The sequence below is a fragment of the Mandrillus leucophaeus genome, unplaced genomic scaffold (genome assembly GCF_000951045.1).
Source record: "Mandrillus leucophaeus isolate KB7577 unplaced genomic scaffold, Mleu.le_1.0 Scaffold128, whole genome shotgun sequence".
Taxonomy (NCBI): domain Eukaryota; kingdom Metazoa; phylum Chordata; class Mammalia; order Primates; family Cercopithecidae; genus Mandrillus; species Mandrillus leucophaeus.
In genome coordinates this window covers 2,380,762-2,406,121 of record NW_012101209.1, presented here as the reverse complement: position 1 = coordinate 2,406,121, position 25,360 = coordinate 2,380,762, and the positions used below count along the sequence as shown (strand labels likewise).

General features: G+C 34.2%; 1 pseudogene across 1 annotated transcript in view; it reads left to right on the top strand.

Annotated features, from left to right (window-relative positions):
• LOC105533700 overlaps positions 1-25,360 on the top strand; it is a 93,586-nt pseudogene extending 68,226 nt beyond the window's left edge. Inside the window, exons 3-6 of the transcript XR_001005154.1 lie at positions 8,617-8,722; positions 14,876-14,955; positions 18,613-24,160; positions 24,232-25,360. The product of XR_001005154.1 is annotated as a 26S protease regulatory subunit 8-like (transcript). The remainder of the gene's footprint in view (positions 1-8,616; positions 8,723-14,875; positions 14,956-18,612; positions 24,161-24,231) is intronic.

The following is a 25,360-nucleotide window of genomic DNA, read 5'->3' as shown; positions in this document are numbered from 1 at the left end:
GTTGTCTCCTTCCTTCCTGTCTTCCCTCATTTATTCTGCCCCTGTAGTAGGTGCCTATTTAAATTTTTTGGTGTGATTCCCCCTCATCCATCCCTGCATATGCTTACATAGTTAATGATCTTTCTCAGTTACGTAATGTTACAAGTTATAGAATCTGCCATTACCTATGTCGGTCATACTGTTATCTTTTTTCTCAAATAGAAAAAGATAGAATGAAAGTTATTTCTCTTTTGTGAGCCTGTTGGTCAGTAGCTTGTCACACGAAGACTTTTTGTTTGAATTTTGAAATTGTTCCTTGGAGCAGGGGGAGTTTTCATTTTCAGCCCAACCCTGGCTTCTTTCCAGTGCTTTCAGTGTCAGTGAGAGCAGCCTTCCTTCCTGTTCTGTTAGATTCACTCAGGTACTGCAGACTGCTTGGGCGGTTTAAGGATTAGAGGACATTGACCAAGTCCGGTGAAAAAAAAATAAACCTTTTTCCAAATCAATGTGTTTTTCACCCTTTCCTTGGAACAATTAAAAAGAAAAGAAAAAAAAAAAAAATCTGTGGCAGTGCATGCTTGTAGTCTCAGCTACTCTGGAGGCTGAGGCAGGAGATAGCTTGACCCCAGGAGGCAGAGGCTGCAGTAAGCCGAGATAGTACCACGGCACTCCAGCCCAAGTGACAGAGCAAGACACTGTCTCACAAAAAAAAAAAAAATCACACTTACTGTTTCTTGATTTTCACATGGTTACATTACCTGAGGTTTCAGATGAATCTAGATTTATATTCTTCAGGATCCAGCGATTAGTCACAGTTATTTTAGTAGTTTAGGAGCAAGGTAAAGGGGATCAAGAAAGAATTCTCAGTTCATGTTGCATAAGTTCTAATTTAGCCAGAGCTGCTGGTTCTTAGATACTTGATTTTTCTAAATATGTTAGAATTTTATGTTTTGCCTTAATATCTCAGGAATGGACATTTTAAATATTTTTCCGGTTCATACATACTTTTAATACTTCTCCCATATATACTAATAAACATGCAAGCATTTATTGATAAACTTGGCATATTTATATATTCAATACTTTTTGCTTGAGTGGCTGATATGAACTTCCTGGGTAAAGAAGTTAATACACTTAAAAATTAAAAAAAAAAAAAAAAGGTCTGACTTCAGCTGAGTCACCAAAACCACAAGCAGTCAGAGTGCTCACTCAAGTCAGTGGCAACAACAACCCATTGCTTTGGAGCATTTTCTCTGTTCATTGGCTCTTCACTTGTTGCTTGGTGTTTTCCTTAGTCTTCTGAGATCTGTTGCTTCATTAGTTGTTCCAAAAATATTTATTAAGCACTTACTATGTGCAAAACACTATGCTGCATGCTGGGATAAGCAAAATCTACAAGGTCCCCTGCCCTCATAGAATTTACCCTATTTCTTTAATACAGAGGTGGCAAAGAATTGGCCACATCTGACTCACAACCGTGTTTTATTTTGCTTACACAGTATCAGAAATGTTTTTTGAGCATTTGCAAATGAGAATATTCATCTGAATATAGGTATTCAGATGAATATACATTTCCACCTGCTTTAAATGTACATCTGGCCATCCTGGGCCTTTATTTTCCCATGGCATTCTACTCTTAACAGCAGCTGCCCCTTTTTGATAGGACTGCATGTACCAGTTTGCTTCCATTCTCTAAAAATCCCTGAAACCAAGACCAAATTCAACAGGCATTTATTGTTACAATTGTGTTATTCTTTTTTCTTATAAAACAGTTAAGATGAGCTGCATCTTTCGGCATCTGAGTTTGTGACCCGTGCATACTGATTATGGCCTGCTAATTATCTCACATCCTCTAGAAGAAGCGGAAGAGAAAAAGCCTTACTTACATACTTCACTTTCAACAAAAGCAGTAGTAGATATGTACATTGTAATACTACTCCTTAAATTCATTCTTACAAAATGATATCAAATCCTGATTTATAAATCTAATGATAGTTCTGATGTAACATTTGATATTTATTGTTGCATGTTGTAATAGCTGTGTGAATTGGCATTTTCCAGCTTATTTCAATATTGCTGTAGTAAAATTTTGTTTACATTCAGCTAACATTTAGTGCCTTTTACATATTTTTACGTTCATTAGATTTTTTTTTAATCATCAGTATTAAAGACCGTGTGAGATGTAGGTATTATGACTTGCAATTTATTGTATGAAAATGAGGCTCAAAGAGGTTTGTGACTTGTCCAAAGCTCAAGCCTGTTCTTCTTCCATGAGACTACCTTCATTTGCATTATCTCCTTAGATCTTCATAAGGATCCTAAGAGACAGGTCAAGCAGGTTTTATCATTATTACCATTTCAGATTGCAGAAAACAAGCTCAGACTCCTTTCTTGCCAATAATCACGTACCTAGTGTTCAGAACATACCTGCTCTGTTCCAGGTATCTCGCTAGGCATTTGAGAGGTATTTATTTCTACCACTGCCCTGTGAGGTAGGTACTATTATCCCATTATATTCCAGAATAAATTGGACAAGTTGGAGTTTGAAACTAAACTGTACATTTTTAAAAAAAAATTGCTATGTATTACCCAGATTGCTGGACTCTTATTGCCACTATGAGCCTACATACATTAAAATGTAAACATTTGTCTAATTTTAAAAGTATACAGTAATAAGCTTGAAAATCAGATAAGGATATTAGCTTTGTTGTTTTTTCAGGACTGATGCTTTTCTCTCCATAGCGATTGAAGAGAAATGAACCTGAAATTTTACTTTAAAGTATACTTTATTCTATTTTGGTTTGTATTCAGCAGTTCCATTTTTTTTTTTCTTGTTCATGTGGACAACTCATTTAGGAAAATATTTGTTTAGGCTTTAACAAATCAGTGTAATTGTTTTTAAGTTTTACTTTATTGTTGATTTGTGACAATTAGAGGGCATAGGAAAATTATTTTAGTTTGATTTGATGGTTGGGAAATAACCTGGTAATCTAATAATTTCCTAGACAACTTGTGTGACTACTTGTGACTTGTGAGGTATTTAACTTTATAAAATACTTAATCCTGAGTTAGCTTTTTAAGGTAAGTTAGGAGCAAAAAGGCCCAAGAAAGCTATGTCAAAGTGTGGAGTTAGTGTTCCTTTTGTATATTGTAGCTTTTAGAGTTTCTGATTTGTGTTCCATTTTATTTTAGTTACATTTTCTTGGCGAATTCACCAAATTTCAATTTCCAGAATATCCCCAAGAGTATAAACTTTTTAAAAAAAGTCATCAAAACAAATTTTATTTCCTCCTAAAGAATTAGTCTTAATTTTGCATTAAGTTTCTAACAGTGCAGATGAAGGGTAGCTACATGTTTAACGATCAATTCTTAGTTACATTTAAACTAGAGAAGCATTGAAAAAATAATTTTTGGTGGCATCTAGGCAGAGAAGCCCAGATTGATAAATGTTATTCCCATATTTTTATTGATATATTTATCTTACAGTGAAAATGGCAGCTTCCCTTTGTTAAATATCATTTCTAAGCCTATTTATATTTGAGTACAGTAATAGCTCATGGATCTGTAATTGAAAGAATTGTTACATTCTTTTATACCTATAAGAGATAATATATGAAAGTATTTATTAAAACTTGTGAGCCCCAATTTTTTGTTCTTTGAGTAATTGCTTTTTACTAATGTTGTAAATTTTTTTAATTCTTGATTTTTCTAGGGATTATTTCACATTTCAGCTGCTTTTGTTTTCTACTGCTATCATTGAGGGTTCAAGAACAAAAAATAAGTCTTCAGGTAAAATGCCTGATCCATAATAGTGCTTGGCATTGTATTTTGCTGAAAAGATCATATACCTGTTTGGATGCTTGATCTGAAAATAAAGTTGTGATGATTATGAAATTTTCGCATGAAGTTTCCTTGGCTGCCTAACAAATTCAGTGTTATTTGTTGATTTGTTTTTTTGTTTTTTTGTTTTAAGAATTTTGGCTGTTTGCTTTCTTTTTTTTTCATGTTGTCTTGATCTGCAATAACTATATGGATATGTGCTTGGACCTGCTAAGTATTTTAATTTTGCATATTTGGCTGCTTGAATTTTAAGTAATTTCTTTGGACAATGCATATTTTAAGAGCTTGAGAAGCTGTAAGTGAAATATCAAGTAACAGAAGTTTGTAACTAGTTTATAAATGTGTATTCATTACCCATTATATATTTTAAAGTTTCATATTTTACCAAAATTAAATTAAAAATTCAGTTTCTCAGTTTCACAGGCCACATTTCAAGTGCTGTTTCCAGGCCATATGTGGCTAGTGGTTACCATTGTGGACAGCACAGATAAAAAATGTTTTTTCATCACCCTCCGTAGTTCTGTTGTACAGAGCTGTTTTAAATTGTGTAAGCAGTTAATTGTAAGGTCATTTCAGTTATTTTATCCAGAAGATAAAGCGTGTGACCAGTCTTGACAGCACTTCCTCTAAATATGTAGCTTATTTAAAACTTAGTTGTTTAAAACAGTCCAGTTGCTTTGATATTTGTGTTACTTTAAAGTGAAATTGTTTCTTGTAGCAGAATTCATGAAGTAGGAAAAATGCCAAGGACTTAGTCTAAATTTGAATCCTGACACCAGGACTTACTAGTTTAGTAACTTCTGGTAAGTTACTTTACTTCTTTGAGCCTCAGTTTCCTTATGTGTAAAATGAAGGTGACAATAGTTATTACTTCATAGGATTAACATGTGACTTAAATGTGTCAAAAGCACGTTAAGTGCATATTTTTAATCCTTTTAAAATATGGAATGAAGCCAAAACATAAATTAATTAGGCAGCGTCATCTGCTTGGAGTTGTTTCCAACCTGGCAGTTACAATAGGTGCCTAAGTTTGTGGTCTTCATGGAGTTATTTGATGACAGTGTTTAATTTTGAAACAAGTGGAATACCAAGATGGAGAGCAAAAGAAATAGGAAGATGACTGACTTTGTTTTTGGAGAGGTGCATGAAGTACTATCTGGTAATAACTAACATTTTGTTTAGTGTTTTTTATAACTTAATTTTTTTCATACAATTCTTTAAAATTTCATCTCTAATATTTTGAGTACCTTTAGCAGAAGAATAAAAGGAAACTTGAGGTTGATGAACATTTTTGTTCGTGAGAATGGAAATTCATATTAAGTTTTCAACTTTAAATCTTAGACTCTTTCTACTTAAGCTATTCTTTGATAGCAATCGCATTTGTGAGGCAGGCATATATTTCAGAATCTCCAGGGATGGGGCTCAGGTACATACAATTTTTTGTTAAATGTTGAAAATGCACCCATTGAAGTGATTCTAGTGCCCACTTCTGGTTAAAAATCGTTGCTCTTGTCCAGTCTTTTAACTTTTCTTTTCCTGTAATCAGTACATCTAAATTAATGCATAGATTACATGAATAAGACAAGGCACTAAATTGGTAAGCAATGCGCTTATTTAACATTTACTACTATAGATGTTGAGGTACTGTAGATGTTAAGATGTCTTATAAAGCAACACGTTTAGTTCCCTATTTACAATCTCGCGTGTCTCCATTGATCGTTGCTTGTGGAGGAGGAATCCAGACTAGCCAACTATTGTAGTTAAATCTGTGAGTGTTCCCTTCTCTGCTTCTTTAATATCACTTTTGGCTAGTTAGTAGTCTACCCCAAGATATTCCGGTTCCGAAGTGTGACTCTTAATCCCTGTGGGTGATATCTTCATGAATGTTTTCAACTGGTTGATCTTTAGATTTTTTATCTTTTCCCAACTGTCTTGAAGATGCTTTAGTATCCTGGGTTTAGTGGTATTTCCAGGTCCTATTTTTAAGTATGAATGTATTACATTACTAACAAGTCTTTCAAAATTGTGAAACCTAGTTACCTATGGGAAGGCAAAAGCTCAAAACTTTCCTTTGAATGAAAGTGTCATTATAGGGGTGAGAGAGGGGACTACTCTAGCAAACCCTCAGGTAGGCAAAAATTAATCACATTCCACAGTGAATTTTCAAAACTGAAAGTGTTTTTAAACCTACAAAGACACATTCTAGTGGAAACAAGACTTTAAAATGTGAAAATTAAGCATTTGCTATTTGAAGCTGTAATCATGAGGTTTTGAAGTCAGAGTGAACTATCTTCTAACTCAGAGTTGCTCATCAAAACGCAGCTGATCAGTGGCTACAATATGTTAACATTAGCATTTAATTTTCTGAGCAGAGATTATTTCACTAGAAGCTATTTTTAGTAGACACTAGGCTGTTTCTACACTGAAATCAGTGTGTTCGGGATGTTTTTGTGTACAGGTATACTTTTCTTGAACAGAAAATACAATTCTGAAGTACAGTTCTGATTATTTTTTATTGCTAGGGTTTAAGGGAGCTTATCATTTAAATGACTTTAACCCAGCATTCTGAATTACACTAAAAAGATTGTTTAAAATTAGTACCTGCAAAGCATCTGAGGGATAAGTCTCGTCCCTGTCAATTTTAAGCATTGTGTTCTTAAAATATGTATCATTCTGTTAGTTATAGGTAGGCTGGATTTGTCTTTGTTGTACTATAAATTTTCTTATAAATAGGATAAAATTTAGACCTTTTAAAATATTCTCATCTCAGACTTTGAAGAGCTCTGAAAATGAGATACGTCTAAAATCAATGTTGCATCATAGTTTAATGGAAGCGTTTTTTTTTTTTTTATTTGGTGGTATATAAGCTAATGGTGCATATTATGACCGTTGATGTTTTAGGTTTGATAAAAAGTGGTGGTTGACTTTTTAAAATTGGTTGTGAAACTTATTCTCACATAATTCTTTTATAAGAATGGTATATCTTTGTGATGAAAAAATATGTAAGTGGTGAGAATATACCGTATTACTTGGAATTATAGACCTTTACCAGGTTTTTTTAGTGTTTCCTTTAGATCCTTTTTCTTTTTGTTCTCACTGCTATCAGTAAGATGCTTTACATTAAACTTGTTCCCTATCTGAATCTCCTATTGAAAGATACCAGAACAATAAGAGAAAAATGGAGATCAAGAGGATGAGAAAAGGCATGGGGTGCAGGATGGAATGGGAGTAGTGGGTAGGATCTCTAGGGCCAAGAGAAAAAAAAACTGGGGAAAGGGAGGGCACTTCAGGGAAGTGGTAATAACATTTTCCATTTATCCAGCTTTGCTTGTCCAGAAATCTTTACCTGCTTAAGTTTCTGATTGTAATACATTAGCCTGTGAGCTGCCCAGTAGTTAGCTGAAATCACTCCTAAGGTATTCAGTCCATTCAGCTGATATACACCCTTCTTGCTGAGGCCTTTGCTTATTCTGCAGAAGGTGCCCTGTTACCTCCTCCAGCCTTCTGAGTAAATCATCTCCTGGTAACTTCTCTTATGTAGACCAAATAGAGTCTGTGTTCCCTCTTAATGTGCAGTCTCAAATGAATAATTAAAGGGAAGAACCACTTCTTATAGAATGAATTTTTCTGCAAGGTACTATTACAGATAATGTACACAATCGAATTTGTTGATTGGTTTTTATAGGAAGAATGGGCATATCAAACAAATATATAACTTTAGAAAACTTCCCTGCCTTTCTGTTTCTTTCAGAATTTAGATAAAGATTGATGCAGTCTTTCCCGTTTAGCATATTTGATTTTTTATTTTGAAAAGCAGTAATTTGTTAATTATAGTATAAATTCATATTGCATGTTCCTGCTTTAGCTTTCCATTCTCTAAACGAAGAACATATACTCTGGAGCAGTTTATCCATGTTCTTCAGTAATGGCATGTTTTGTTCTGCGTTTAAAAAAGAGTAACAAAGTAAATCTGGCTTACATACTCTATTTTAAGCAAACTGCTTTTAAAAATTAAAATTTAGCATTAGAATATAATTTTTAAAAGAAAAATTTGTATTATGAAGAGATTTACCCTTGGAGATTTTAAGCATACCATAGAGTTTTTTGTTTGTTCGTCTGTTTGTTTGTTCGTTTTTAAATACCCTGCAGATCTTTTGGAAGCCACTCTAATTAATACCTGGAGTAGGCTTGGCATTGTCATGGGAAAAGATTATGAAGAATTGCTGCATCCAATTCTGAAGTCATCAAATTTCCAAAAGTCTCTTTCAGAATCTACACAAAACTTTTGATATTCCTTTGCATTTTCCTGAGTTAAGCAACTTTTTAAAAGTCCCACATTCGCGGTGATTTCTTGTACTTACCCAATTTTATTATTTTGTAATTTTTAAAATTATAGTATTTTGTTTTCATGTCTTTTTTGCCACATTACACTGTAAAATTCTTTGAACTATCTTGATCACATTAAAGGAAAAGAAATTCATGGTACAAATAACTAGCTTATTGATAAACTTATAGAGCAAAATCTGCACAACTTGGGTGATTCTGTACTGTTTTTGCTTACTGAAATGCTTCAGTAAAATAGAAATGAAAACGCGAGACACTGGGAGTAAAGGTGAACATTATTCAGTCATTTATGAATAGTATTTCAGATACACGTGCTGAGTTTTATGTATTTCTGATGAAAAAGTATGCCAAGTAAGGTAGAATCACAACTTTTTATTTATTAGCATTCACATAATTCTTTTTTCAATTTGATGGATAATTTTATTGCCCTGAATTCATTTTATCTTTCTTCAGAGGATGTACTGAGTAAAGATGCTGGGGAATGTGCAATATGCCTTGAAGAATTGCAGCAGGGAGATACTATAGCACGACTGCCTTGTCTATGCATATATCATAAAGGGTAAGTTCACCAAGTTGGTATTAGAGTAAAAGATTATTCTCACAGTTTCTAACATTGTAATTAGGGCTGAAAAGGAATCTTCATTGAAACCACCCCCTCCCTGTCTCACACACACTTCTTAAAACTTAATGATCTTTTTTCTCTACTTGAACTAAGACTTGAACCCACATCTGTTTGTATCCAAAAGGCTACTATTTTTAAAGCATGTGCTATGACCCAGCTATTGTCCATAGCTTCTTAAATAGATTATCTCATGTAAGCCTTATAACCATTGCATTTTACAATTGAGGAAATAAGCTAAGGGGCAGTATGGAATTTCCTCAAGGTTACAAGGCTAGTAAATGGCAGAGCTGAGATTCCAGTAGATTTGGAATCTGCTTGACTCCAAAACCTGTCTGCTTTCTCATATGGTCTTCTTGCTTTTAGAGTGATACAGAAAAAATTGGGGGTTAAAAAAAAGTTTAAGGTAACCACAAAAAGAAAAGTATAACTTTCAACCTGATGAAAATACGGTACTTAATACTTAAAGATAGGGTGGGGGAAAACTTAGAGAAAACAGAGTAAGTAAAACAAAATATGGAGACAAAAATATATCCAAAGATATCAGTTATAGTAAATATACATAGAACAAACCCACTAGCTGAAAAACAGATTGAAAGGTTGGGATAGGTAGTTGATAACACATTTAAACATAAGGATACATAACATTTGAAAGTAAAAGGATAGACAACTATATCCAGGCAAATATTAACTAAAAGAAAATCTGCAAAGCTAAACTGGTAGTATTAGACAAAGCAAACTTTACAGCAAAAAGCATTATTAGGGGTAGAATTCCTATAGAATGACAAAAAGTATATGACATTCTATTTTTATGTATCTAATAACTCAAAATATTTATAAAACCCTCAGACAAAACTGACAAATTTATCATCAGAATGGGACATTTCAATATACCTTTCATTGAGTCAAGCCACATACACAAAAAATGCATCAAGACCTAGAAAAATAGAGCAATGCAGTTAACAAGTTTGATCTAATTGATGTGTATACATATTTGTATCTGTGCCCATCAATTAATTAGAGAATACATATTTTTCAACCACACATGAAGTATTATAGACATTGATCATGTCCTAGACCATAAAGTAAATCGCAGCAAAGTACAAAGAATTGGTGCCATATAGGATGCTGTACACTGACTACTATTAGATGTCACTAATAAAAAGGTAAATAATCCTCATAAATACTTTTGAGTAACTTGTGGATCAAAGAAAAAATCATCATGGAATGCAGGAAATACTCAGAACTGAATTACAGTGATATTTTTGACAAGTACCTAGAGTGATCCTCAGAAGGTTCATGTTACAGTAGAAAGAAAGGCTGAAAATCCAATAAGCCAAGTTTCTTACTTAAGAAATTAGAAAAGTAACAGCAGAATAAACACAAAGAAAATAGAAGAAAATAATGAAGATCAGAGAAGAAAATAAATTTTAAAATGACATACTAGAGACCCACAAACCACCAGTTGGTTCAGAACAGGATTGCCTCTAGAGGGAAAAAATGAGGAATGTGAATTCAGACGCAGTAGAAATTAAAAATAGTGAGAAAAAACAGGCCTGTAAAGACAGTGCAACAATGAATTCTACCAGATATCCAGAGAACACCATGCTAACAACCTTAGATTCTTCAAAAAAGTAGAAAAAGGTGGTTCTCCCATTTATTTTATGAGAAAAGTATAAACTTGATACCAAACTCAGGTGACAGTACAGGAAAGAAAATTAGGAAGCACTCTCATTTATGAACATATATATAAAAGTCCAAAAACATATCAACAAACCCAACTCAACAATAACTATCTAACAATATATATCTAAAATAATGCCTCATGACCAAGTTGCATTTATGCTAGGAATGCAAAGATACTGTAAGATAGAAAATGTGTAGATGTAATTTACTACATTAACAAATTAAAGAAACATTAACTTAATAAATGTGAGAAAGCTTTCAGTAAAATTCTATCCTTGCATATTAATGATTTTAAAATAAAAGCTAACAATAAATACTGGATAAATTATTAAAATTCATGAGAGTTCAACAGGGTTGCCGGATATGAGATCAACCTATGGAAATAAGTTGCATTCATATTGCAACAAGAAAAAAGGAAATATATCTTAAACTATAACATTAATGTCAACAGAGACTAAAAGGACTATAAGGCATATTAGGATTAAATTTTATAAAAGATATGTAAGACTTTAGATAACATTTGAAAACTTTATTGAAAGATATAGGCAATCTGAAATAAATCTGGACATATACCATACTGTAGATAGGAAGACTCAGTGTCATAATGATGTCATTTTACCTCAGATTGATCTATATAGTTAATACTACCTAAGTCAAATCTCAACTGGTTAGTTCATGTAATTTGACAAGTTGCTGCCAAAACTACATGGGGACCAACGAGTGAAGGGCCAAGAACAGTTAAGACACTCATGAAGAAGAACACCATGTTGGTGGAACTTGTCCTGTACAGATTTATTATAAGACCATATTGATTAAGACAGTATGGAAATGGCACAGGTGAGCCAGTGGAACGGAATGAAGTCCATAAACACTTGTGCCTATCTGGAGAGAAAGCATAGCATGGGAGTTAAGAGCATGGACTTTGAAGTCAGGACACTCAATATTTGAATCCCAGCTCCTCCACTAATTCTCTGTGTGATTTTGGTCAAGTTAGTTTTTTTCTCTCTCAATTCATAAGATGAGGACAGTAGAAACAGCTTCATAGACTGTAAGGGTATAAACGAGTGCTGACACATACATAATAGATGCTATATAAATGTTGAATAAATGAAAAAAATTGATTTGCCAGAGATGGAATTACAGTATAGGAGAGAAAGAATGAACTATTCAATAAATGGTGCTGGAATCAATTGGTTATTGATATGGAAAAACAGTTGAGTCCTTATCTTGCATTTGAAATAAAAGTCGATTCTAGGTTGATTAAACACCTGCCTCTGAGAACCAAAATCTAAAGTGGTGAGGAAAGAAGATAGTGGAAATGTTTTTGACCTCTTGGTAGGGAATTATTTTTTTGTCTGGGATATACTTCTCCCCAAGAAATAATTTCAAGATTAATAAATTTGGCTCTATTAAAATTTAAAACTTATTTGTATCATGACACAGCAAAAAAGTGAAAAACTAGACTTTATACTAGGATTGTTTTTCAACCCACATAATAAAAGAAGTTTGGTATTGGAAACAATATTCTCCCTCTATGACTTTCTGTAATGCACTGAACTCATTGCAATTGGTAAATGAGAGAGTGAAGACAATATAATCAGGATCTTACTGGTTCTACCTAAGATTTTCCAGCACATTAATGTTCTGCTTCATCAGATAACAGCTACAGTATACTCATCTCCCCGTGTTCTTACTCTTAGTTTAGTTAGACCATGGGCTTTGTTGTGGAGTCCTTATTTCACAGTTCTCACAATTTGTGCATTAGCTTTTTTCTTTGTAACTCAGCAGTCTCAATCCTACCTTAATCCTCTTTCTGTAAAGCTAACTTCACCATTTTAAAAAAAACATATTTACAGTAGTGTTCTATTTATTGGGAATGAGCATGTCTTTGTTCTGGTGATAAAATTGTGTTATTTGAGTAGTCTGCCTTAAACCTGACTTTGCCCCCAAGCCCGGTTACTTTTAGCTTACAGTTTTGTGGAAAGCAGTGTTTGTCAAAAACCTGTATATTATAACTGAAATACCTGGATAATAGTTTCCTAGAAAACTATCAGTCAGTTCAGAAAAAAGGACCCTCAATTGGCCAATAAATAATATAAATAGGCATATTTTGTAGATAACTCTGTAATAGCTGTGTGGAGTACATATTCTACAACTCAGTAATTCCACCTCTGCATGTATGCCCTAGAGAAACTCTTGATCTTTTGCTGTAAGACAGTGCTACTATTTAAAGTGCAAGTCCAGAAGGCAATAAGGAGTTTCTGCCAGTTAAGTCAACACTATGCTTCTTTCATTGAGAAAGCTTTGCTGTGATTTTTTTAAGTGATTTGAAACAGTGTGCTTAATGAGGAAATTAACTTGTATTTGGGCACAAACTCCTTATCTCAAAGAATATTCATAGCATCATTGAAAATATCCATCAGTAAAAGAATGTATATGTAAATTGTGTATATTTATATAATGGAATGCTGTGCACAATGAAAATGTAAAAACAGGCCATGTGCAGTGGCTCATGCCTATAATCCCAATACTTTGGGAGGCTGAGGTTAGTGGATCACCTGAGGTCAGGAGTTCAAGGCTAGCCTGACCAACATGGTGAACCCTTGTCTCTACTGGAAAAAAAAAAAAAAAAAATTAGCTGGGTGTGTGTCAGGTGGTGCCTGTAATCCCAGCTATTAGGGAGGCTGAGGCAGGAGAATTGCTTGAACCCGGGAGGCGGAGTTTGCAGTGATCCGAGATGTTGCCACTGCACTCCAGCCTCGGCGACAGAGCAAGATTGTCTCAAAAAACAAAAAGTGAAATTGTGAAAACAAGAGACTTACAATTGCAAATCTCAAACTGTTTTAAACATGGAAACAGTACTATATGTTGTTTTAGAATATACGCATATATAGTTATATAGAGTAATAAGATGCCTAGGAATGAAAAGTACCAAATTGAGGATAGTGCTTTCCTGCTAGGTCTGAGAGAAGGTAATATCATGTAAATAACAAATAAATATAGCTTAGAATGGAACATAAGTAGATTGATAGACATTTATGTGAAGAGGACCTGGAGTTTTAAATGATTACTTTCTCATGATGAGCCAGAATTACCTGGTTGTAAAATAAGGAGTACTCATGTTAGATTGCAAATAGATAATATTCAGATATATTATGAATTAACACATCTGGAGTATTTTGTTTGATTCTCAGAATTTCGTTTTAAGAGATTTTCTGGTAGACACAATGGAACTTCCAGGGCCAAGTGGTAGAGAGCAGGCTGAAAACAACGTCTTAAGCCAAACTGGTATATATTTAGAGAACAAAAGTTTTAATGGCAACTGAAATTCAGATATTTGACAGAACCTGTTGATGTGGTAGTCTACCTTTTTTCTTTTTAATTTCATCTATCCCTTTTCCTACCAAACCAACCTCTCTGGACATGAGGATGATAAATGTTAATTTTGCCCTTCAGTATATTAACCAAGCCTTGTTGCTTTGCGGCATATCCAGATTTGAAATATGTCACCAGTGAAAATGTTGAACAGGTTGAATCTTGCTTGGATAACTTGCTAGCTGTTAGGAAAGTAATAGCTAGTTACTAGACTTTGATTTTGTCGTCTGTCATGGTACTGTGAAATAGAACTTTCTACCATAATGGAAATGTTCTATATCTATGCTGTCCCCTAGAGTAGTCATGAGCCATGTTGCTGTTGAGCGCTTGAAATGTGGCTAGTGTGATTAAGGAACTGGATTTTTAAATTTTATTTAAATAAATCTTAAATTACCAGTATGTGGCTCTTGTCTACTCTGTTGGACAGTGCAGATCTACAATGACGATGATCATATGCACCCTAATATTTAGCTTCTAATAAAATAAGATCATGAAATACTTCATAAATGCAAATGGTTTATGGTATATTTATTTGTGTGTATATGTATTACATGGTGAGCTAGAATTTAAATATTCAATAATCACATATAAATATAGCTTTAAAAATGATAAATATTGGCAAGGATTAAAATTTAAAAGCTGTTTTTTATTACATTTATAGGTGACATGAACAGCTTGATAATGTGCATAAATGAATAACTGTTTTGAAAAGAGAAATTATCCGAATTTGTCATTCAGTTTTGAATATTAGTAAAGTGCTAGTTCTTCAGATTATCTTTTGGAAGTAGTTCCATTTGAACTTTAAAGGACTTTATAGCATATTTTTGCAAAGTTTTTTTTCTTAATTGCGTAGAATCAAAATATAATAAACATTCTTATCTGTTACTTATGTATGCCAAATATAATTTAAAATGCTGATTTTTTTCTGCAAAAAATATATTAAAGTCAAGAAGTAAGTATTTTTACTGTGACTGTCATGATATACATAATTAGTATAAGTATCTCAATTTTTCTGGTTTTGTTCCTTTCTAGCTGCATAGATGAATGGTTTGAAGTAAATAGATCTTGCCCTGAGCACCCTTCAGATTAAGCATCAGCTTCCTGTTTTATAGGTAATTTTTTTGTAATTACTTTTTGAAGCATTAGCCCAAATTATACATTCTAAACTATAATTTTAATTTATTCATTTACTCATTGAGGTGCATGAGTGTGTGTGTGTATGTTTCAGACACTTAGGCTACTGCATAGAAAACTTACATTAAAAATATTACATAATTCTAATTGTTGGCTGGGTATGCTGGCTCATGCCTGTAATCCCAGCACTTTGGGAGGACTCAGGCAGGTGGATCACTTGAGGCCAAAAGTTCAAGACGAGCCTGGCCAGTGTGGTGAAACTCCGTCTCTACTAAAAATACAAAAATTAGCCAGGCATGGTGGTGCACACCTGTAATCCGAGCTACTCAGGAGGCTGAGGTACAAGAATCACTTGAGGCCGGGCGTGGTGGCTCACCCCTGTAATCCCAACACTTTGGGAGGCCGAGGTGGGCGGATCATGAGGTCAGGAGATCGAGACCATCCTGGCTAACACAGTGAAACCCCATCTCTACTAAAAATACAAAAAAAATTAGCCGATCCTGGTGGCAGGCGCCTGTAGTCCCAGCTGCTCAGGAGGCTGAGGCAGGAGAATGGCGTGAACCTGGGAGGTGGAGCTGGCAGTGAGCCGAGATTGCGCCACTGCACGCTGGCCTGGGCGACAGAGCAAGACTCTGTCTCAAAAAAAAAAAAAAAGTCACTTGAACCCAGGAAGTGGAGGTTGCAGTGAGCCGAGATCATGCCACTGTACTTCAACCTGAGCGACAGAGCGAGACTCTCTCAAAAACAACCAAACCAAAAAATAATAGTTCTAATCATTTAGTATTATTATGTGCCAGATGTTGTTGTAAGCATTTTACATCTGTTAGTAACTCATCTAATTGTTACAATAACCCTTTTGAGCTCAGTACCATTACTATTCCTATTACACAGATGAAGAAGTTAAGTATAGAGAGGTTAAGAAACTTGACTTTTCAAGGTCAGATAACTAGTTTGTTGATGGGGATGAAATTTGAACCCAGGCGTTCTGGTTCCAAAGACTGCTCTTAGCAATTTCACTCTTTTTAGGTAGGAATATTTTCTTCCAAAAGTCGCATCATAAATTTATTCATTCAATTTAATCATTCACTTTTATATTTTTAGCATGTAATAAAGTGCCTGTCTATATAGTAGGCAAAAAATAAATTTGCATTTTACAACCAAAAAAAAAAAAACTAGTTTTGTTCTATTGATTTAAGTTTTTCGTGGTTCTGCATTATCTGAAAATGTTTCGTGAATTGAATGCTGACCTCAATTGGGTATTTTCATAGGCCTTTTTTTTCACATTTCATAAGTACATCAAATTGACATCATTTAGCTTTGAAAAAATAAAGGTTAATTGCTATCTTCAAATATATGAAAAGCTTTTATGAAAAGACTTGCAGAGATGATATAAAGCATTGGATTGTTATATCAAGGCAGAGCATTTTGGCTAATCCTAGAATTAGCTAAATTTCATGAGTTAGAGTCTCTTTGTTCAGGGACTCAAGACAGTAACAGCGGACTTTTCTGGGAGGCTGAGACTGATGGCAAGGAACTAGACCAGATGACATCCTGAGGTCTAGTCCTGTGCTGGTCCCCCCATTTCCTTTTATTTCAATAACTTCTCTTAAATTTGAGAATAAAAGTGTTGAGGTAATAAACACAGTCAAGGAATTCTGTTGCTGTATTGGTGGAAGATGATTTAAGAGTAGCAGATTAGAATATTGACAGAGAAGATTTGGGATAATAGCAGCAATAGCACCTGAAATGAGAACTGCAGTTGAGTCTCATAAGACTACGCATGTGCATGTGAAATGTGAAAGCCTTGGTAAACTGTAGAGTACTAAAAGACGGTCAGATTTTAACCTTTCCTGTGAACTTACTCAGAATATGCCTTGACACATTTAAAATATGAATTGACGGTCAGATTTTAACCTTTCCTGTGAACTTACTCAGAATATGCCTTGACACATTTAAAATATGAATTGAGGCTGAGCACTGTGGCTCACAGTGTAATCCCAGGTTTGGGCGGCTGAGGCCAGAGGATTGCTTCAGATAAGGAGTTTGAAGCTGCAGTGAGCTATGAACACACCAGTGCACTCCTGCCTGGGTGACCGAGCAAGTCCCTGTCTAAATAGATAAATAAATAAAATGTGAATGGAAGTAAGAATACTGGGTAAGAAAAGTATAGTGGTGGAGTGGTATTTTGAATATATGTGCACATATGTTTTTATTTCACCATAGAAAAGGTTTGGAATGCCTTCATTGTCACCTTACGTTTGAGACAAAATGAAACTGTGGCCAAAATTATAGAAGCATTGTAAGGGAAGTACTGAAAACTGTTGCTAACAAAATGAAATTTTTGTCTTAGTATTTTACATGTCAAAGTAATACATCTAAATCCTTCATCTATAGGTAAAATTTGTCTTTTTATTCTTTCTTAGTGCATTTTGGGCTGCTGTAACAAAATACCTTAGTTGAGTAATTTATACATGATAGAAATATAGTGCTTACAGTTCTGGAAGCTGGAAAGTCTAAGATCAAGGTTCCAGCCAGTAGATTTGGTGTCTATTGAGGGCTCATGCCTCATTTATGGCACCTTCTGTGTGTCCTCATGTGGTGGGACAACAGACTCCCTCAAGCTTCTGTAATGATACTGACTGCATTCATGTGGTCAGAGCCCTCATCACCTAATCATGTCCCAAAGGTCCCACCTCTTAATACTATAGCACTGCAGATTAGGTGTCAACATAGGAATTTTGGGAGTACACAAATATTTAGACCATAGAGCTGATAAGCTGTTTTTTGTGAGGTGGAATTATGTCGTATACAATTTTTTTTCTTTCATCGGCTGAATTTTTCCTTTAGTGTCACAGGGAGCTTATGGGATATGTGGAGCATACATCTCATCTCATAGCTGAAATGCATATGTCTGTTGGTCTTCAACAACATTTCCATTTTCTTATGTTACATATGAGTGTTATATTTGCTTATTTGTTTGTTTTCATATATAGAACCTGAATTTGAAACTAGCCTACTACATGCTCTGTTCATCAGGTGTCTACAGAAATCTGAACCAATGGAGTCTGCTTCTGTGGGTCTTGAAGAGTCATTTTTAAGAATTTATAGACATGGAATATCTTGACTCTTATACATTTTTGCTTCTGTCCTGACCTTATTTATCAAGTGATACATTTTTGTATACATTTTAATAGTCCTAGATTAAAGGTATATGGGTTTGAGAAGGATTCAGTGTTGTTAAAACATTTTGTAAGGCACTATGTAGCCATAAAGCTCAACGTTTTCGATATCCTTCAGCATAAGAATTTAACAATCAACCCAAAATAGAGAGACATGAATATTTGTGGTCTTAATTAGTTAGAAAATTGCTGTACTTTTTTTGGGATTTTTAGTTACTTAGGAGAAATATTTTAAAACTCCGTGTGTGTGCATTCTTTACTTGGGTGTAGTCCTTATTGTGAAAGGGGGATGACTTCGTTATGTATTTTTTGTGACTAAACTTTAATTGGTCCTTCTGTGTCTTAATCTGTTCTTCTCCAGATCACTGGCTTTATGAGTTTTCAGAACAGTAAGTAAGGGTATGAAAACTTACAGTAACTAAAGCAGTGTTCATGGAGAAATCTATTTTTACACAGGTTTTCTCGTCTTCACAAGATGCTTGAAAAACCAAGAGGATATGAAGATCTGTCTCTGGAGAAACAAAAATGCAGGCATACTCAGCCAGAAATCTGAGTTTTGTGAGACTTGGTAATACAGAGATGGACAATCATACTGGGGTAAAAACCCTGCTGAAGAAAGGACAGTGACCACAGAACTCAGTGTACCAAACATGCATACAAAGGACACACAGGGATTTTGAAAATGCTGCATATCCCTTAATAGTCATCTACATAGGTAATACTGATAAACATTTTGTATTCAGATGCCAAAGTTAACTGATTTCAAAGTTGATTTACTTTTTATTAAGTTCTCCAGAGCTGCACAACTAGTTATGTTTTGATTTGTTTTGTTTTTCAGTTTGGGGTCTCTTTGTTTTCCCCAACATAATGTTCCTGCATTCATCTGTTCTTAAATTGAAAAACATATAATTTACTTCTTATAAATTAAAGTGTTAAATGTGAAACCAAGAAATGTAATCAAGCAGTAAAAACATTCTCTGAATGTAGACCATGATCTCAAGTTCTTCCATTTTTTCCCCCAAGAGTGAAAAATAGACTTCTACATAGGAAAGCTAAAATATGTTAATATTTTTAAATTAAAGGTTTAATATCAGAATGCAGTCCAAAGAGCAAATCACATTACATAATTACATTTTAATTAAATATAGAATATTCTACTGAATTGCAATTTATTAAATATTCTTATCCTCTTAAATAAAACTGCTCAGCAGTTAATCAGCAGTGAATCATCTTGCAGCTATGCAACTTAAAAAAAATACAGATTACCAATTTTAAGTGCTGCCAGCTAAAATAACTGTTTTAACGGGTATCTTTTGTTTGTTCTTTTCATGTAATTATTTTATTGTGCTTTGCATCTCCAGGCAGTTCTCTCAAATTTGGGTAAAATGTTCAGCAGGCTGTAAACTTAAGAAAAGGGTAAAATAAAATTTTCTGGAGTGAAACTTGGAATAATTTGAGGGAGATTTTATATACCTTAAAAAATTGTAACTTAATTGGGATGCCAGATTTATAACAATTTGCATCTTTAATTTTCCAGATAATCTGGAGGTTAGCATTTGATAAATGATTTTTTTAAAGTAGATATGAAGATTTTGTTAATTTATAATTTATTCATGTGTTATTACTGTAATTGAAAATGTTATAGACACTTTTAAATTCAGTTTGTATAGAAAGAAATGTGTTAAACAAAATTATGTTAATAAATATTCCCACATAATACATCTGAATGGTTAAAAATACTGGAAGAGTTGTCAGGGCTACAATAGTGAATGTCTTTTTTTTTTTAATATCAAAAATATCGATAAGTAGGTTTTGTGTTTTCAACATAGGGAAAATGTTATCAGTGACTAGGTGGTGCACTTTACTTGGTATAATTGAAAGTTGCACAGTAAGTACTGTTTCCTTGTTTTAATCTTTCTTTACTCCTAATGTATTTAAGAATTTGCTGTTTTATTTAACGCTGCTACTCTTAATCTTCTCTAAATTTTTTCCCCTACTTTTTCTGGCTTCTGTTTCACATTTTTTAAAAGGGCAAGTACAGGAGCAACTGCTGCTACCCAGAAAAATTTGTGTATTATAAATAATTAAGAGTTTTTAATTGCTTTTTGTATGATTCCAGATCAGATAACATTTTCCCTGAAGTTATGCTGTGAAATGCCTTTTGTTATGCTGCAATTGCTAAAGGAATCCAAAACCTCCATTTTGACAGCTGAAGGCACAGTTTAATAGGTGCTTTTTAACTAGTTATGGAAAATATTCGTCCCTTAACGAAACAATTCTTTTTCTGATTTTTTTCTGTTACCATGAAGTCTTAATTTGAATTCATTTTATTTCATGTTTTCGATTTTGTAAGCTTTTATACCCTCCTGCCCAGCCTCCTCAAGTACAACCTCTTAGAATGTGAATAATTGATTCATTTTCTATCACTGGTATACTGTTGTGATGAAAATTGTTTTGTTGTCTTCCGTTCTTAAAGGAAGAGATTTATTACAGCTGTGAGGATTAACTATATTCTCCTGGAAGTTGATTTTGTGATAGGTTAATGCAAAAGTCATTGCAAAAACTGCCATTACTTTTGCACCAATTTAATAGTTCCGTTGTTTACTTTCTAACCTATATTGGCTTAAATTCACTTTTTAGCCCCTCTTTGTCATAAGGTTCTGTGCTGCATTTGCTACAATAGAAGCTCCTATGGTTTTAAAGAAAGTTCAGTGTTTGTCAGTGTCAAGTGCTACTTGATTATTATATTTGTCTGGAACAGTATTCACTTAAATCTGTTTATAGCAATCCCTTTTTTGACAAAATTTACAAAGTTGACATTTTTACTTTAAATTCAATCTCTGTCAGTGACTTCCTAAAAAGAACAACTTAGAAATTGAGGGAAAAAAATGTTTTTAAAGCCCAAATGTTCCAGTTTTTATTCAAAGTCAAAGTCATTATTCTGGAAAATACAAGCAATATGCTATATAATGTCACTTAAAATATTTGTAAATTTATTATGCAAACACTGAATAGTATAAGTAAGATATAAAATCACAATAGATATTTAAATACTAAGCTGAAACTACTGACAACTAATTATTATGAGGGATACAATAAAGATTGAAAGCCTAGGTTATCAAGTTGGTTTTAGCTTTCTAGAATCTTTGTAAATACTCATGTTCAAATAAGATCACACATGCATATGTAGAAAGCAATATGTTCTGAAAGTTCACTTTAGTGCCACTGTTTGTCCATAATGGATTTATTGCCAATTTTGAATCCTCACCTTACTTTGATCTGGCTTTTTTTTTTTTTTTTTTTCCCCTTACCAGAATGTTTAGGAGAAAGTAAAATTATTCTGTTTTACTTTGGCTTTTTGCCAGAGATACAGACTATAGTCTTAATATGTGTTTTTCAGATCTGGTTACAAGACGGATTATAGATTGTGTTTTAAGAGCAGTGTTGTAATTGAAATATAAATAACGGCATAACTTTTTTCGTGTTAGCAAAAACAACATTAAAAAGGTTATGTTACATAATATGTAGGTTTTGGTTTCTTAGTGCAACTCTTATATTTCTTTTAAATGTTACGTAGTTATTTCAGTTTTCACTCTAGCTACTTTACTAAAATGTAGCCCCCAAATAGCCTCAGCATATCTGCCATATGTATTTCAAAGATTACAGTCTGAATGAGTTAATGAAAATGGCAGGTTCCTTTTCAAAGTTTGTTTGACTCACAGCCATATTGCTAAGTTTGGGTATAGTGAAGTTAAAAACAGTCACTTAAATTAGTATCTTATAGCAAGATATACTGACATTGTTTTAAATGAGAAAGACTGTAAACTCATTGTAAATATTACCTAACATAAGAGTGGAAGAGGGGAATTTTTTAAAAAATAAGCTATATTTGAACAAAGCATGAAACTCTTGTTTTAAAATTTAAGAATAATTGAATTTACCATCTAATTGACATCTGTACTGTGCATTGATAGTAATATCCAAATCATCTTATTCTTTCACTGAGGAAGTTCTCATATAAATCAAATTGCTGAGAACTATATAAAACTACATAGAGGTAAATGGTGCTTATTAAATATGAGTATAGTTTGTTACTTGCTGGAAGTCTTCTAGTTCATTTGGACCATTTTCTAACAATTTTGATTGATCCTGAGGTGAGCTCAGTATCTATTGGCAATGAGTGATTAAATGTGAAGTGCCCTTGTTCAGTGTCCCTTGTTCTTGTACAGGTATTTTCTTAGTTTAAAAAAAAAAAAAAATTCTAGCATGCGAACATTTGTCTTTGGCCTATTCCCTTTTTTCTGAAGTGTGTAACTTCTGATTTTTTCTTTGCTGTGTTGTGAATAACAGTAGTTAAATTCTCTGTTTTACTATCTACTTTTCTTTTCTCCCCAAATCTTTTCATTCTAAAACTAAATTGCTTGGTTTTCTTTAGAGGAAATTGCTACGTGGTGTACTCATAGTGATTCATATTCAAGAATAGCTGATAAACCTTTCTAGGTAATAACTTATCCAAACAATACTTTGAGTATCATATTTTGTGAATGCCTTGCTTAAGCTAGGAAACTGAATATTCTTTTTAAATCATAGAATTCCTGTATTAAATGTGAGCACACAGTCTCCAAAGTCACCTGATTCTCTGTGGAAAATGAAAGGCACTGAAGGAAACCAGATATGTTAATACTTAGTTTTAGTTGAAAATGCAACATTACTGTACTTAGAGCGGGGGTTGGTTTATTTTTAGATATTTAAGCTATCATTAATTTTAGACCAATGGCTAATAATAAGAGCGATTTTTGGTTGCTCATTTATGGAGAGACAAAGAACAGCACGGCATAAACTTACATCACAGAAATAAATGAAAAACTTTAAGTGATAAAACTGTGTTTTCTATGAACCAGCATTGTATATGAACCAACATTGTGTTTCTTAGCTCTGACCTGAACAGTGAGGTACCTCAGGACCCCTAGACTTGGCACTAGAAATGACAGAGTTCTCCTGTTACTAAATTCTCATGCTTTCCTTTTCTGACCTAGTAGGTTGAAATTGGTGGGCACTGATGATTTATGTTTGATAAAGTTCTGCTTGTATCCTGTTACTGGTAATTCTGGCACCAAAATCTCAAAAGGTTTGATTATTAGTAGCATTTTGAGTACCTGTGTTCATATAATACAGTTAGCAGACCCTTATAGAAGTCAAAAGAGATTTTGGAATTTGGTGATACTGGTCTTTATAACACTAGCCTATTACATTTTCTTTCTTTATAATAACTGTTTATGTGAGTTTCATTGAAAATCATGGCTCTATTGCTTTATTCATGGTTTCCACAACTCTTTCTGTAACACCTTAATTTTCTCTCTTAGGTATTTTCCTGTTAAATAAGATATCAAAAGCATCAATCACAAGACAGAGAAAATGTATTAGGAACAGCTTGTATTAGTATATTCTAAATTGAAATGAAAAAGCTCATTATTCCTATTTTAATAAATAAAACTCCCAAATGATCTTGCTAAATTATCCCATTATTTAGAAGTAGAAAATAAGAGTGCTTTCATGGAAATTTGTCATATTCTCCCTTCTATCTAGAGGTTGACAATAAATTGCAATAAAACTAAGAAATAGCTGAATGCTGAAAAATACCATCAATTAATGTTATGGCTTCTTTATTTTTGTATATCCATTCCCACAAATTGAATTTAAAATTATTAATGAAAATTCTATAATAAGTAATAATGCGTGTATTAGTACTGGGCAAAGAAGTCTTTCTTTGTTACATTAACCATTAGTAAAAGATGTACTTTGACATTTCTGATGTAAAACCTATATGTAAATGTTGTAATTGAAATATGATTGGACAGCTGTCAAGTTTTGGGGAGGGAAGCAGATGCCGGCGTTCTCTGCTGAAAAGACAAGATGGCACTTGACAGACCACAGCAGATGGAGCCGGAAGAGGAAAAGGCAGGCAGTGGACTCTGCCAGTATTATCTGTTCAAGATTGAAGAACTCCAGGGTCACCTGCAATATAAATTGGATGGGGGAAAGCCACAAGGAACAGTTCTGAACTCCAGATGCATATGCAGCTGTTTTTGAATGATAAGACCCTAAACCTTTGGAGGCAGCAGGTGCACAGGAATGAACTAAATACTAAAGTGTGCCGATTTCAGGAGGAGCTACAGCTGCTGCAGGAACAGGACTCCTATGTCGGGGAAGTAGTCCAGGCCATGGATAAGAAGAAAGTGTTGGTCCAGGTGCATCCCAAGAACAAGTTTGTCGTAGATGTGGACAAAAATATCAGCATCAGTGACGTGACACCCAGTTCCCTGGTGGTTCTAAGAAATGACAGCTACACTTTGTACAAGATCCTACCCAACAAGGTGGACTCATTGGTGTCACTGATGATGGTGAAGAAAGCACCAGATTCGACTTATAAATTAATTGGTAGACTGGATAGGCAGATCAAGGAGATCAAAGAAGTGATCGACCTGCCTGCTAAGCATCCCCAGCTCTTCAAAGTACTGGGCATTGCACAGCCCAAGGGAGTGCTGCTTGGAAGACACTGTTGGCCTGGGCCCTGGCTTATCATAGGGACTGTACCTTTATTCATATCTCTGGCTCTGAATTGGTACAGAAATTAATTGGGGAATTTCTGTGATGGCAGAGAAAATCCTCATCTGTCATCTTCACGGATGAAATCGACTTGATTGGCACCTCATAGCTGGAGGGGGTTGCTGGAGGGACCAGTGAAGTGCAGCAGACAATGCTTCGAGGATGGCTTTGAGGGTACCAAGAGTATCACGGTGTATCACGGCTACTAATACGATTGATATCCTGTACTCGGCACTGCTTTGCCCAGGGCACATTGACAGAAAAATTGAGTTCCCACCCCGCAATGAGGGGGCCTGACTGGACACTTTCAACTCTTTCAAGATTCATTCTCAGAAATCAACCTGACCCAGGGGATCAACCTGAGAAAAATTGCTGAGCTTATGTCAGGAGCATCGGGCTGGAGTGAAGGGCATGTGCACAGAAACCGGCCTGTATGCTCTGAGTTAACAGTGAGTCCATGTTACTCAGAAGGACTTTGAGATAGTACAAAGTCCTGCCTCATGCCAAAGGACAGTGAGGAAAAACATGTCCATCAAGAAACTATGGAATTGAGTGGACATCTTTTGTGTGTATCCCTACAATAAAACTCAGTGGAACA